The 14,557-nt window shown below is 23.2% G+C and overlaps 1 protein-coding gene across 3 annotated transcripts in view; it reads right to left on the minus strand.

The window, feature by feature from the left end:
- LOC126902354 (probable cationic amino acid transporter) overlaps positions 1–14,557 on the minus strand; it is a 47,269-nt gene that overhangs the window by 31,831 nt on the left and 881 nt on the right. Inside the window, exon 2 of one of the 3 annotated variants that reach the window (XM_050679520.1) lies at positions 5,252–5,318. The exons of the other annotated variants lie outside the window; for them this stretch is intronic. The gene's annotated coding sequence lies outside the window, so the exon portion shown is untranslated. The remainder of the gene's footprint in view (positions 1–5,251; positions 5,319–14,557) is intronic. 3 annotated transcript variants of the gene reach the window in all.

The raw sequence follows: 14,557 nt of genomic DNA on the forward strand, positions 1-14,557 counted from the left end.
TATTTTATTAAGTAAATAATTGACAACTCACAGTAATCATACAGTGAAATTTTATTATTAACCAACTGAAATTTATGTATTTTATATTTCCAATAAACTTAAATGTATATGAAGACATATATTAATATCTTAAAATAAAGCCACTAAAACTAAATTTATAATAACTAAAATATTTTAAACAATGATAGGTATAATGTAATAATACTTCAGTGATAGCACTTAGGTGTGTAAATCGAATCAAGACAATTTGGCATGAGGTGTGCACAATGGACCAACAGGTCTGATAGCATGGGCATTATGTCCACCTCACTAATAACTAAAACTAAAACTATTATACAATTAAATAATTTTTTTTTTACAAGTAATTTATTGTGAGTGCTACAACTTCCGTGGAAGTTCCTCTCCATTATTGTATTTTGTATCTTATCTATAAATTAGATGTGTAAGTTAAATAGTGAAAACTTTCGATAAAGAATTTAGAAATCAAATAATAACTTTCGAAAGAAAAAATTTATGACATAATTATTTAGGTGTTTTTACCCTTCAAATAACCTCAGTACATTGAAAAAAACAGGAATCTTTTCATTCCAAATATTTCATTAGCCCCTCCAAAGAATAAATATTTTTATTGTATAAAAATGTATTTTAGAATGAAAAAAAAGAGCATTTAATAACATATTCTGAAAAATGTAATAATTAAATTTTCTAATCGACATTTTAACTAATAATATATACTTATATCAACATTTAAAACGTAAGATATTCAATAAAAGAATATCAAAAATCAACTATGAAAAACTCCCTCAATATAACATGAATAAATATTAATATTATTATGACAAATATTTTAATGTTAAGTATGCATTAAATTCATATTTTATTTTTATGTAACAACTCTTATTGTATCTTTATCTAAAACTATAACTATTTACACAGCTTAAACAATAAAAAAAATTCTTTGAATATAAAATAAGATTTGGGTAATGTTTTTAATAATTATGTAAGTTAGATAGAACAAATAATTTAAAAAATATTTTAGCAAAAAAAATGTATTAAAAAATTAAAAATTCTTAACATTTAATAAAATTTTAATTGTATAATTTTTATTAAAATTTTTATGTAAACTAACTAATTTTTATTAATCTATTAAGCTTTTTTTATTAAACTAAAAGAATATCTAAATATTCTTACTTAATAATTTTTTGTATTATTCTTTCATTTGAATACTTTTTTATTTTTTGAATATTTAACGAATTAAAATTAAATTAATTTCTAGTATGAAATTCTGGAATTTTAAAATCATGTTACTAATATCCATGAGTTAAATAATGTTAATTTTAATATTAAATATTTGCTCAATTTAAAACATTACATGATACAAGATTTAAAAATAAATAATTAAATATTATTTGCTATGGTTAGCTAATTGAGTCCAATTGAAAATTGGATGATGTGTTGCTTAGGGGTTGTCTTCCCATTCACAAAATGTGTCTTAAATTATGGTTGTTTCTATGTTTGCTCATAAAAATAAAGAAAATTAGATCCACATGAAATAATTTATAATCCTACAATTAATCTTTTAGATTATTACATTTTCAAACAAAATTTGACAACTATTTTTTTTAAAATCTAGTATAAAAGAAAAAAAAATCTATTTTTTTCAGTTATTTAGAATGCGCTTTTATTTAGACACGCACATAAGAAATTTTTGTAGAACTTTTTGTAGACATCCTTTAATTATTCGTTTATTTATTAAATTATTCAAGTATTATTTATAAAAAAACTTGTCCATTTAAAATATCATAAAACCACTATGATTTATATACCATTTAAAAATAAGAATGTGAACACTTTTAATATGACTTAAGACAATTCTTTAACGACTGTTTAAAATATCCATGAGTTTTTTATATCTTTAAATGATATTCTATTATCATTCTACTCATTTGCACGTATATATTTGAAATATTATTATAAATTCATTGTGTGGAGGACTAAAAAAAAAAGGAATTCTTCATAAATTATAAATGTACTGTACTTAGAGTAATTAAATCAATCATGTTACTAAAGTACAATTCAGTTGACCAATTAGAGAGCGGATGAATAAACTGCTATTTACAAAAGAGTAGACAAACTAAAACTATTTGGATATCCTAATTATTATTTACAAAGAAACCAAAAAAATGTATCTATATTAAAATTTCCAAATATATTTCAATATAATATTATTTTGATATATAAATAAATAAATAACATTAATATATTACTTCACTAAATAACACTTGGAATTGATATAACAATTTTTTTATTGAGTAAAATAAACAATCTGTATAATAAGTGATAATTAATACAAAAAATAAAGAGTGGACAAATGATAATAAGTCACCCATTAATGAAACTTATATTTAAGAAATTTAATTATTTTGTCAATAAGTCACGACACTATTGTCTCTTAAGTTAACGTCTAGGACTGCTTGGTATTGCACTACTGTATAGATTATTAATAAGAATATTTTAATGATTTTTTAATCTGGTATGAAAGCATTTGAAAATTGGACTGCTTCTTCTGTTACAGTTTTTATGTGGCAATGTTTATACAAATTATAGTTTGATATATAAGGTTTTTAATATTACACGTCTTTTTCGTACCCTGTAATTGGAGACTAATATCCAAATTAGTTTAATAAGTGATATATAAATGAAGATTTTGGTTTTTATTTTAGTATGCCAGTTGTTTATTAAAAATGGCCATAGTAAGCGAAGGCGTAAGTTTATAGAAAGTCATTTTAGAAGAATATGAGTACTTTATGTTGATCGTTTGTTAATAGTTAAACCTAAGTATTTAATTGTATCAGAGGTAGGAATGAGAATATCAATTTAACTATAATATAAAAAAAAATATTGGTAAAATCAATTGAATTTTCTTAAAAATAAATTATATTTTATAATTTTAATAATATTATCCTAGTAAAAAATTAGCAATGTTATCAATATGTCTAAGTTTTGATAATCTATCTTTTAAGAGTTTCATGAAAAAATATCGAATAATAAATACAAAATGAACTTTAAATAGGTAATACTATTCGTGACGATCATCATAAATACTTAAAGATTTTATGTTCCAACATATGGCTAAGGTTAAACTTATTGTTTTGCATATCGTGAGATTTTTCACGTAAGTCAAGCGTTAAAAAGAGATTTTAGAGTCAAAAATATTAAGTTTGCTTTTGCTTAAAATTCACCTTGACATTCAGCGTACTACTATTTTTTACAATTGACCGCTTATTTATTAAATAAATATAGCTTTTTTAAACTCAAAAAGTTCCATTTCAAAATGTATTTCAATTATTTAATTGATTTAAATTAAAAAGTTTAATCATTGTAAGTTTTGAGAAATAAAAAGCAACACGTTAATTTATGGAGTAAAACAATTTTTGTTCTGTAAACATATTGAAACGCTATCTTTTCATGATTACTATAATATGGAGGTGTGTAACTTTTTCCATGAAAATGTCTTATACTTTTGNGAAATACGTATTGAGAAAAGGACAGAAGAAAACGCTATCTTTTCAATATACTTTTGAATGAGAGTGATAAGTAATAATTGCCTTATCTAATTTCTTATCATGGTATTAATGCCAAGTTTGTAATGTATACACATTATCATCATAAGAGATAGCGTTTTCTTCTGTCCTNTGAAAAGATAGCGTTTTCTTCTGTCCTTTTCTCAATACGTATTTCAATGTTTAATACCGTAAAATAATACATGAAAATTCAAATTTTCATAAACTACAAAACGCTACAGAATATTTACTACTGAATATTAATAAGATATTTTTTTACTAAAATTTTTCTTAAATTCTACTCTACAAAATAGCTATCTTAGATTTTTTTTTTACATTTTATTTAAAATTTAAAAATAATTAATATTTTTAATAAAATATTAGATATAGCTATAGACCTAACATATAACTATTATTTAAAAAAAAATCAGCTAAAAATATTAACTGGATCAAAAGTTATTTAAGTTGTCAGTGAGTGGTGGGCCACCCTGTATATACATTAACTTAAATATGAAAATAATTCAATATCAATAGATGGATAATATTTCCCAATGACTAATGAATAAATAAAATAAATCGAATTAAAAAAATCAAAATGAACAACATATAACATCATTTTTACAATCAGAAATGTAACCAAGCAAAAGGTAGACGAATAAAACAAAGGATAATTTGTAAGGTTATGATATTAAAAACTCATTGCACGCAACACACTCATTTTTATCTTTTCTTTTGTCCGCTAGCTTTACATTTACTTTTTACAACAAATTATACAGATATAATCGGACATAAAATAATTAGTGGCTTTTATCACAGTTTCTAATGATCACGTAATTTGAAAGAATTAAAATTAACTCAATGGAATCAATATATTTTAAACGTTTAATAAATTTATGTTGAAAAATGCAACGTTATTTATTATTATATTAAAACTATATGATTTTAAGTACTTAGGTACCATAGAATAGTATATTAAATAATATATATTCTTAATGATTGAAATATAATGAAGAACATAAACATAAAATGACATATTATGACAATATTCCGAATTAATATACTATTTTATGTGTAAATTTACGATTGTGCTATACGAACTATCAAAATCAAAAGATAAAGCAGACACGTTTTACTTTAACCTCATCTGAAATTCACTTACTCGGTAAGACAGAAAAATGGAAAAAATAGAAGATGTGTGTAAAGTATAACAAATAAGTGATTGTTTTATTTTCGACTTGAAGGTAGAAATTATAGAAAAAGGCAGTTGACACTTTACAATTGATAAATAAATATAATAAAATTTATTCATTTGTAAAATATAACTAGCAAACATAAAATAGTTATTATATTTTTATTTTATTCCAAACATAAGGTAAATTTTATTCTTGTATATCTATTACTAGTTATACTTTATAAATCAAAAAAGTTTATAATATAAAATCTTTATCTCATTTTAATTATTAATAAGTTTTCGAATCATATTAATTAAGTTTTAAAATATTTGAGATAGCTTATTTGTTAAATATTAAACTAAATTTTTCCATTTTTAAGTAATAACAACACTCATAAATCTTTGATTTTTAATTTTATCTAAATTTTTAAATCAATTTGTTAAATGGAAATTAATCTTTATCTAATAAAATAGCGTTTAAATAATTTTATGAATAGATTTTTGAAGAATAACTTACCATAATTAAAAATACAGTTTCATTCATGTAATGGAAAACTATTATTATAGTTTAAATAGATTCTCACCTGAAAAATATTAATTAATTAATTTAATCAAAAGCCAATTGTTAATTATAAATATTTATGTACCGGGTAACTTATAATTTTGTATGATTACTCGGATATTTGGTTTGATTTTGATAAAAATCTACTAACTCATTTTAAATAATACTAAGAAAACATTAATAAGTCAATGAACGATTTTTTATATATAAAGTATATTTTGATACTAGCAGAAATGAACAAAAAGGGATAAGTTCACATAAAAATGGTGCGTCTATAACTTATGCGAAAAATTACAAAATAATTATTCAGTATCCAATTGAAATTTCCTCAGTACGTCGTCTCATCACATGTTGTAACGTAATACAAAAATATAATTTAATGTATTAAACATTGTGATGAAATATGTAGTAGCTGAAAAATTATAACAAACACATGTTTGGGTAGGTTTTCAACTTTTTAGAATTTTAAATTTATAGGCTACTGACACTATGTAATAAAATATAACGCTAAAACTGTAAATCCTACGATCTCTTAGATGTATCGTAAAGACAGCCTTAGTTGACCAACACTCTTATTAACCTGTGAATAAAAAAAAGAGATTTTGAAATGAATTTTTAAGTAACCTTTGAACAAATAAATTTTAGTTTTAATGTGTAAAACGTTGAATGGTTGAAAATTTATTCTGTAGATAGAAAACTTATATAAAATTGATAAATGGGATTACGCTGAGTATCTTTCTACTTTCTAATTTCAATCCAAATATTACTTATAATACAAAGAAATACTTTTTTAAATGAACAAATCAATGTATGAGTCACAATAATTCCAATCTGCGTTTATATGTCTCCTCTGGGATATATAATATAGAAAATCATTTTTAAATTATGACTAGCAACTGTATACTGAACGCAATGAATAAAAAGCCGAATGAAAATTAAATGATGTGGACCTAACCGCCTGTGATTATAAATTTCAATTAAAAAGTAGTTTCCAGAATTGAAGTAGTAACAATGCAGTAATTGGTCATTATAGGAAAATATTGATATTATGAAATCGTAAAAGTAAATGCAATGAAATTAAAAAAAGTTCCGACAACATATTTAACAAGAAGTAGGTAGATAGTTGGAGTTACACGTTCGTTATTAGTTATGTTTTTATAGCTGTCATTTTGACTCGGACAAATAGTTTTATTGCACGACAGCTATGAATTTATTTGTGTGTATTTTTTATGGTTTACTATTACTTCGAGAAAAAATATTCATTATTTTCCTTGGAAAATATGTTTGTTGTGAACGACGTGTTAAAGAAAAATGTCTTTTTGTTTTTAGTCTTAGAAGTGTTTATGCCATTTTTCATTTCAGTAATTTTGATAAAATTTACTGATTTTGTAATGCTGAACATATTTCTCAACATCTTAGCTGCCTGTAAATGCAATTGCCTCAATTATTAACCACATTTGAGAGTTGCTTTTAACGCCCTAGGCCTAAACTTCAACAACTGTTGCAACTACCATTATCACTTCAAATTAGCATCATATTTAGTTGTACATCCTTTTCGATATGATTGTGATATATTTTATTATACTCAATATTATGTAAAAGTCTTTGGTGCCTCAATATCATTGGTTTTGTTGAGTAGGTCATATACTTTTATATATTATCACTTTACTCGTGATTTTTAATTATGAAAAATCGATTTTTTATTAGCAGAACATTAAATAACTTTTGAAATAATTCCAAGTTATTGTTATCAAGTCAGATTTAAAAATCTAAGCTTAAAAATAGATACGAATATTTTAAGAACGTCATTAAAATTTAATGTTCCAACTTTTACTACTTACTAATAAATAAAGAACAAGCACTGTGGTTAAGTTAACGTACATTGAAAGTATAATAAAGCCATTTTATTGTAACAACTTAAACAGCAGTTTTTTTATATTTCAATAACCCGATAAAATTCATTTTTTTATCCAATCCGCTACAGCGCTGCTAAAACACGTGTACGTAACTATTAGCACTTTTAGGATGTATTTTTTGCAATAAATGTACAAATCAACTTAGAATAAATGTTGTTAAAGTTCACAAATTCATAGATAACTTAAACCCTTTTATGTTCATTAAAACAAGAATCTTATGATAAACTTTATTTATTGGATATTTTTTACTAAACAATCCAATGAAATTTCGCGTAAAATTTTATTTTATACAATTAACATCAATATAATTAGTGTTTCATATCCAATTATTTATAAATAATTGGCTATTTAACAATTTATTAAAAAAATAAATTCTTATCGATTATTTTACAAACTCTTGTGTTATTTTTAATAAAATCTTCTAGATAATGATTTTTCAATTAAAACAAATAGTATCATTACATTAAAAAAAATTGTCAATAATTTATCTAAGACGAACGCCATCTATTAAATTTTAACCTTCTGTTGAATTTACACTAACGCTTAAGTATGTAGTACAAATTAATTTCGAGATATGGTAATGTAATAAAGTTTCACAAATCTGTTCAAACTTAATGATTTAGTTTCTATAAGAAAGTTAGGAGGATATTTTACAAGAAATTTACCAATAATTAATAAAAGGATAAGGAGTAATTCTGGGCCATGTTAGTATAATATTAATTATTATACATTTAGGTTCTACAAAACTTCAAAGTAAAATTTGATAATACTAAAACTATAAGCAATTTAGAAGTATTCCAGTACGTCTTTGAACTCTATTTTTTATCATTTTGTTTTAATAAAAGTAGTATCATTAGTTCATAGTTGGAGCATTCATTTAACGCGTTCTTACAAGACAGTAATAAATGACAATCTACTTTTTAGTTGAAAATTTGTTAAGAATTATTAACATTAGCTTATAATTCACTATCCAAAATTTATTATATCTATAATATAAATTATAGTACCGTAATTTATATAACTATAGACAATTACAATGTATTTTTTTTAAATTAATAATAAATTGTATGTCAAAATTTATATATATTTAAGTTAAATTTATTAAATATATAAAGGGTGTTAACACTTCTAATATTTATTTATGAACAATAAATAGTACAAACTAGTTCAATTAACACGCTGAATTATTATATTTTAAATTATAAATCTTGTTTTATACCTATTATTCAATAATACAATAGGAATTTTCATACGATATATTAAAATTTAACTTTGCTATATTTATAATTGTTGTTCTGTGAGCTGTCAAGTACTAATTTTAGCAATGACAGAAACGAAAAATGTTTTTTTATAATTACACAAGTGTTAGTGTATTTAAAACTAATTTTAATGAAGCAAAACTTTATATTTAACTAGATCAAATTAGAAAGTTTCACACTTGGAGAAAAATTAGAAATTAGGAAATTTTTGTTAAAATAGTAAAATTTATTGACATAATTTCTCAGAAGCTATTTAAGTAATTTGGGTTATCTTATTAGATGTCTTACTCTTGTGGTTTATTTATTTATGAAATAACGTTCAAAAAGAGCAAAGACTACAATAATTAAAATTATAAAATTTACGCATCCTCTAAAATTATCAATAAAATACTTGTGTTTTAAAAAACACAAACTTGGTTCGACTATACAAAACAAAAGCGTAAACAACTAAATATTTCTTTTCATTTAATTTGACCAATATTAAAACCCAATTCAAGCTTAAAAATAAAATTTTTATAAATAAAACAGTGCAGTCTTATAGAATACTGCTAAACTAGCAAATATACGTCCTATTTAAACATTTCAATCAATAACCTTAAGATGTATAACAGGTGTTACTTGTACAAATATTGCCCTTTACAATAACTTAAAAATACCCACTTTTAATGAACTCACTAAAAACCACTACAAAAAATTCCACACAAAATCGCCAAAATCATTTCATCAACTTTATTTATACCGCTTCTTTCCTTGAAGCATTTTTTTTCAGATTAAAAAGAAACGGGTCTAGAGTTTTATTTTAGGTCAAAGTCAAATGACTAAAAAATATATATATCCATTAATTCTAGAGTTTTGTTATTGGACGGTTTCTTATCATGAAATTGATGTCCTTATTAATTTTTGAAATCATTGTTACTTATTTTTTTTTGTTTATTAACAGATTGCAATATATTTTAATAAAAAAAAAAAATTAATAACATGATAAGTACAAAGAAATACAAGTAATTTTTAATTTTATAAAAAAATTAATTGAAGTTTTAAAAATTGAGCTTTTTTACAGTTGCAAATAGAAAAATATCAATTTTCCTACTAATTACGTTATTTTCCTTAACATATATTGACTGGTACATGAAAAGTAAAATTTTATTTAACAGGTTGGAACCTGTCAAATAAAAATAAATAAACATAAAATAACTTTATAAATAAATTGAGTGTAGAACAAATAATTGAAATGACATCTAGATTTTAAGGCACCTTATTGATTATTAATTAATCCATGTATTTAGCACACGTCTAATAATCGGCGACGCTGAGCAAGGCCAGCAATCTTGTAATCAGAGACAACCTTACTCAAATCAATAAAATTATCATATTTCTCAATTTTAAATATTAATATACACAGGAATCATTTTTTAGTAATATTTTTTTTGTAGCTTTTTGAGTTAAATATTTTTAACATTTTCTTTAGTTCTAAATTAATATTTTGAATATATTTTTAATTATAAATAAACTATTATCTATACACCAACTATGAAATTGGGTGAAAACAGTTTGGAGATTATTATAATCAACTGCTGTTGATATACTTTTATATATTATCATGTCATCAGCAAAAAACAAACAGTGCGAGTGGAGAAAACCCTCATTAAAGTCAGCCATAAAAATTACTAACAACAAAAGGGATAAATGTCCCCCTGTGGAATGTTAGAAGTAATATTAATAGTCGAAGAAATGTCATGATCTATTTCGATATGTCTACAGATGAATATATCTATTTGAAAGGTATGAATCAAACAATTTGATTAGGATTCATTACTCCAACTTTTTCTAATTTTTTAACTAAACTAACATGATTAATCGAGTTAACCCCTTTTGCATAAAATTAATAATTTCAACCTTCAATTTTTTAACGAATAAAGCTTTTACTAAAACAGAATTCAAATGATTATAATAAAATTTGAGCAAGTGATAATTATTATTACCATAGTATTAGTCATTGTTAGCATTTAATAAAAAAAACTCTAAAATATTAAAATAATGAAATTTGTCTGTATGGATGATTTTTTTAATACTAAACACTCAAATTATTTTAAATTAATAGTTTTTTTTGGCTTTTGTTGGTTAAATATGTATCTACATTCATCTATTATAAAATATTTTATATGTTCATCCTTTATACCTCATAAGGATGTCAACTATATTTTTCATATAACTACATACATAATAAATTAGCTTATAAAATAGAAATCAGCGTAATTGAAATACTGATTAGTCGATAACACCATTTGAAACAGTATTTCAGAAGTTATTAACAATTTAAAATAATAACTGGAAGTAAAGCACAGATGCTTTTATTTTCATCATTATATATTTCACAACCTTTCCTCTTGCGTAGGTATAAATTTGTCAATAACTCTCAAGTTAATGGTACTAAAGTTGTTATCAACCTGCCATTTTCTTAATTAGATCATTATCCATTGGAGAATATAATTATTTATACATGTCATTTGAAAACATATCATCCTTATAAAATATAAGGGACGAACTTTAAAAATCCTTCATTGATAAATTAAAAAATAACAAGGAACTAAATTAAATCTTAAACTTAGTGTTTATACCAGATTTAATAGTTAATTAACAAAGAAGCTAAAGCAAATAGCTATAAAAATTTTAACGTCATTATAACGTCGTCAATATATTATAATATCACAATCATATTATTTATTATTACTATTGTTTATTTATTTTTAAGTTATTACATAGTTTTATTTGGTCAAAAAAAACACTGTTTAAATAACATAAACTCGTACTTTTGTGAAATAATAAAATAAATATTGTAAAATTATATCTCCTGAGTTTATTTTTAAGCTTCTTAAAGCTTTATTTTAAAGAAAAGAAAAATTATATTTTCGCTTTGCGTTTACTGAAGTATTTTTTTTTCTTACATGACATCTAGCAAAAATATGCAAGCCAGAAATGTTATTACATGATTATTTTTCCAACTTGCAATTGTATAAGATAATTGTTGAGATTACAATTAAAATAATACATAAAAAATATCAATTTTGGATAAAACTTAGTTTAAACTAAGGGTCTAAACACAATATTTGTTGAACAGTCCAATCATTTTATCATTTCATTAACTATGTACATATATAATTTGTATACCTCTAATTAAACTGAATGCGTTTAATTAATAATGACTCAATGATTTCATAAGTATAATGTTTACGATAAAATTTACAATATCACAAGTAGTTAGTAGAATTGTTTAACAGGGTTGAAACTGTGTTATATCATTGCCAAAGAAGGTGCCAAACAGTAAATTCATTATAATACCATTAAACAAACTATAAAATCAGTTGAATACACGATTGTTATTGCTGCCAAAGACTTCTATTTATTGACTAACAGGGTGCAGCTGTATTAGGAAGCTAAGTAATGGCAATGAGTATATCTAACAGATATAAAATGAAAAAGTTTTTTTTATGCATTTTTGTTAACTTTTGTGAACGCAACCATGATCAGTGCTTTAAAATTAAAAGCAATTTAGACTATAAAAAAACACTAGGTTTGCTTTGGTTTTTATAGAAATATATTTTCCAAGCAATTCATTTAGTGTCGCCGATCAATAAAATCAGGCAGATGGTTCTTCGGATTTAAACTACTACAGTTGTTCTTTATTTAAACATTAAAATAAAAGCGAAAATTATTCTGTTACTCACCTCTACATCATTTAGATATAATGTTTACTGAAAATTTTCACAAAACACTATGTTATCTCATTAAAATCTAGATCTTTGAAGTACTCTTGTAAAAAGTCTGGTTTTATTTTAATATATTCTTAGAGCCTCAAAAAAGACGCTCTCGGGTGTTTTATAAAAATGAATAAGGATGAGTTATTTTTTTGTGAATAAAGACAGCCAATAATGGTGCGGTTTTTGTTCTCTAAAGAAAATGCACTGAGCATAAGTATAACAGTTTTATTAACTTTTCTATTGAACTTAATAATTAAGTTCAATAGAAAAGTTAATAAAACTATTGCTGACTTCCAAACGTCGTTAAACATAATTTTCTTTGTAAACCAAAATTTTCAGTTTCCTTAGTTTAAAAAATATTTAAGTTTTATTTTAATGATTATCATACTATAATATTAACTTAACTGTTATTTTAACTTTTTGTGTTATTTATAAACAATATTTTGCATCAAAGATATTTAATAAAAATACCTAAATAAGAAGATACTAAAACGCCTTAAAGTGCAACTGTGATACTACTATAAGTACATTCAAGTATGTCTAATTTTTTTAAGTTCAAAACATAAATACATTTTTTATCATGAAATTAATGATACTGTAGTCATTTCTTAATCTTTTACATTGTCTCGGTACAACAAATGGAAACTCATCATAATAACTTTCCAAATTACCATGTAAGGTGTTCACGTTATTTAAATGTTCATAAATTTATAAAATAAAACAAATATTATATTATAAACAAATTAAAACAGTTAATTCGTTTATTTTTACTTTTAAACAGTTTACTGAAACTACAAACACTGTGATACCAATATATTGCTTTTTATAAAAAAATATCAATAAAACGAGAATGCAATGTTTTTTAGAAAGTTATCTCATCAATGTTCAAATTTATTCCTACTCTAAAAATAGTGGTTTTGTAATTCACTCCCATTTGGTTTTCGGATTCATTGACTTTTGTTATTTGTGTTATTGTTTGTACAGTATATTTGAACAAAATAAATTACATATGCAATTGAGACAGGTCATTTTAGCATAAAAGCGAATAACACATAAGACGCCTCAAAAACAAATAGATAAAAATAATTAGAAAAACGGCATTAAAGGGAAAATTATAAATTAATTTTTAATAAAAATGCTTAAAGAAATATCGATTATTTAAGCATTTGTTAACTGATTACAATTTTTGTACGAATTGAAATTGCAATTCTATAAATCATAAGTCTTTGATAACTAAAAAATATCTTTTTGGAAGTGAAGACCCCTCCATTTAATATGCTTATAGATAAACACTAACATGTGCAAAAATCGTCTCAAAATATATTTGTATGTATATTTATATAATCACATTCAAATATTATTATTTATTTTTAAATAATATACAACCCCTACTTTATATGTTTACACTGTTCGACCAAAAATTGAAAAAAAATTAAAGTAGAAATATATTCTACTTTAATTTTTTTATATATAAACAATATAAAAAACATTGATTTTTTTACAGAAATAGGCATTTTTTTGCTAACTTTAGGGACCGCTTAGGTATAGAGAGCTCGTTCGGTTTATCAAAACTCAATTACTCGCAAAATAAATATAATATTAATAGAATAAATTTTGGTTTTATTTTCAGTAACTTTTTGGCCAATACTTCGGAAATTATAACGATTTTAAAATGTAGACTTTGAGCGAGGCACTGGGTAACTATTTATATCATTAGATATATCTTAATCGCACTAATCTTCCCGCCCAAGTGTAACAATTTCAATAACTTCCATAGTAATCGTCCAAAGGTTGTTATCGACCAGTAATTTTCTTGACTAGATAATTTTTTATATTACATTCAAAGGATCCAGGTATTCTGGAACATTTTCAATAATTAAGATAATAAATTTCTAATTTTTATACATATGGTTAGATTTAAAAAAAAATATGCAAGCTGAGAAAAAATGGCAACATGCACAAAAAAAGTTAATTATAATAATAATACATCATAGTAAAACCAATACCCTCTTAGTTTTACATCAAAGCTAATAAGACGGGTACCTAAATATGTTAAAAGTATCAATATTTTTGTTTAAATACACAGAACGGTTTATAAAAAAGTGAACTAGTGGAAGCTGCCAAGTCTGTTTAAAAAAATGGATCGTTAAAAACATAAAAATAAGAAACTTAAAAACTTTGTTTAGTTAGGACTTTTCCATTGGGAGTTAAATTATATTTAATTTTATTAAGCAAGTTAAATTTAAAAATATTTCTTTAAAATCATTTTTTGAATTACCTATAATTACTAATTATTTAGCTCGATAAAATTAATTATTTTGAACTTTT

Source organism: Daktulosphaira vitifoliae, unplaced genomic scaffold, assembly GCF_025091365.1.
Source record: "Daktulosphaira vitifoliae isolate Bord-2020 unplaced genomic scaffold, ASM2509136v1 Scaffold_3, whole genome shotgun sequence".
Lineage (NCBI taxonomy): Eukaryota > Metazoa > Arthropoda > Insecta > Hemiptera > Phylloxeridae > Daktulosphaira > Daktulosphaira vitifoliae.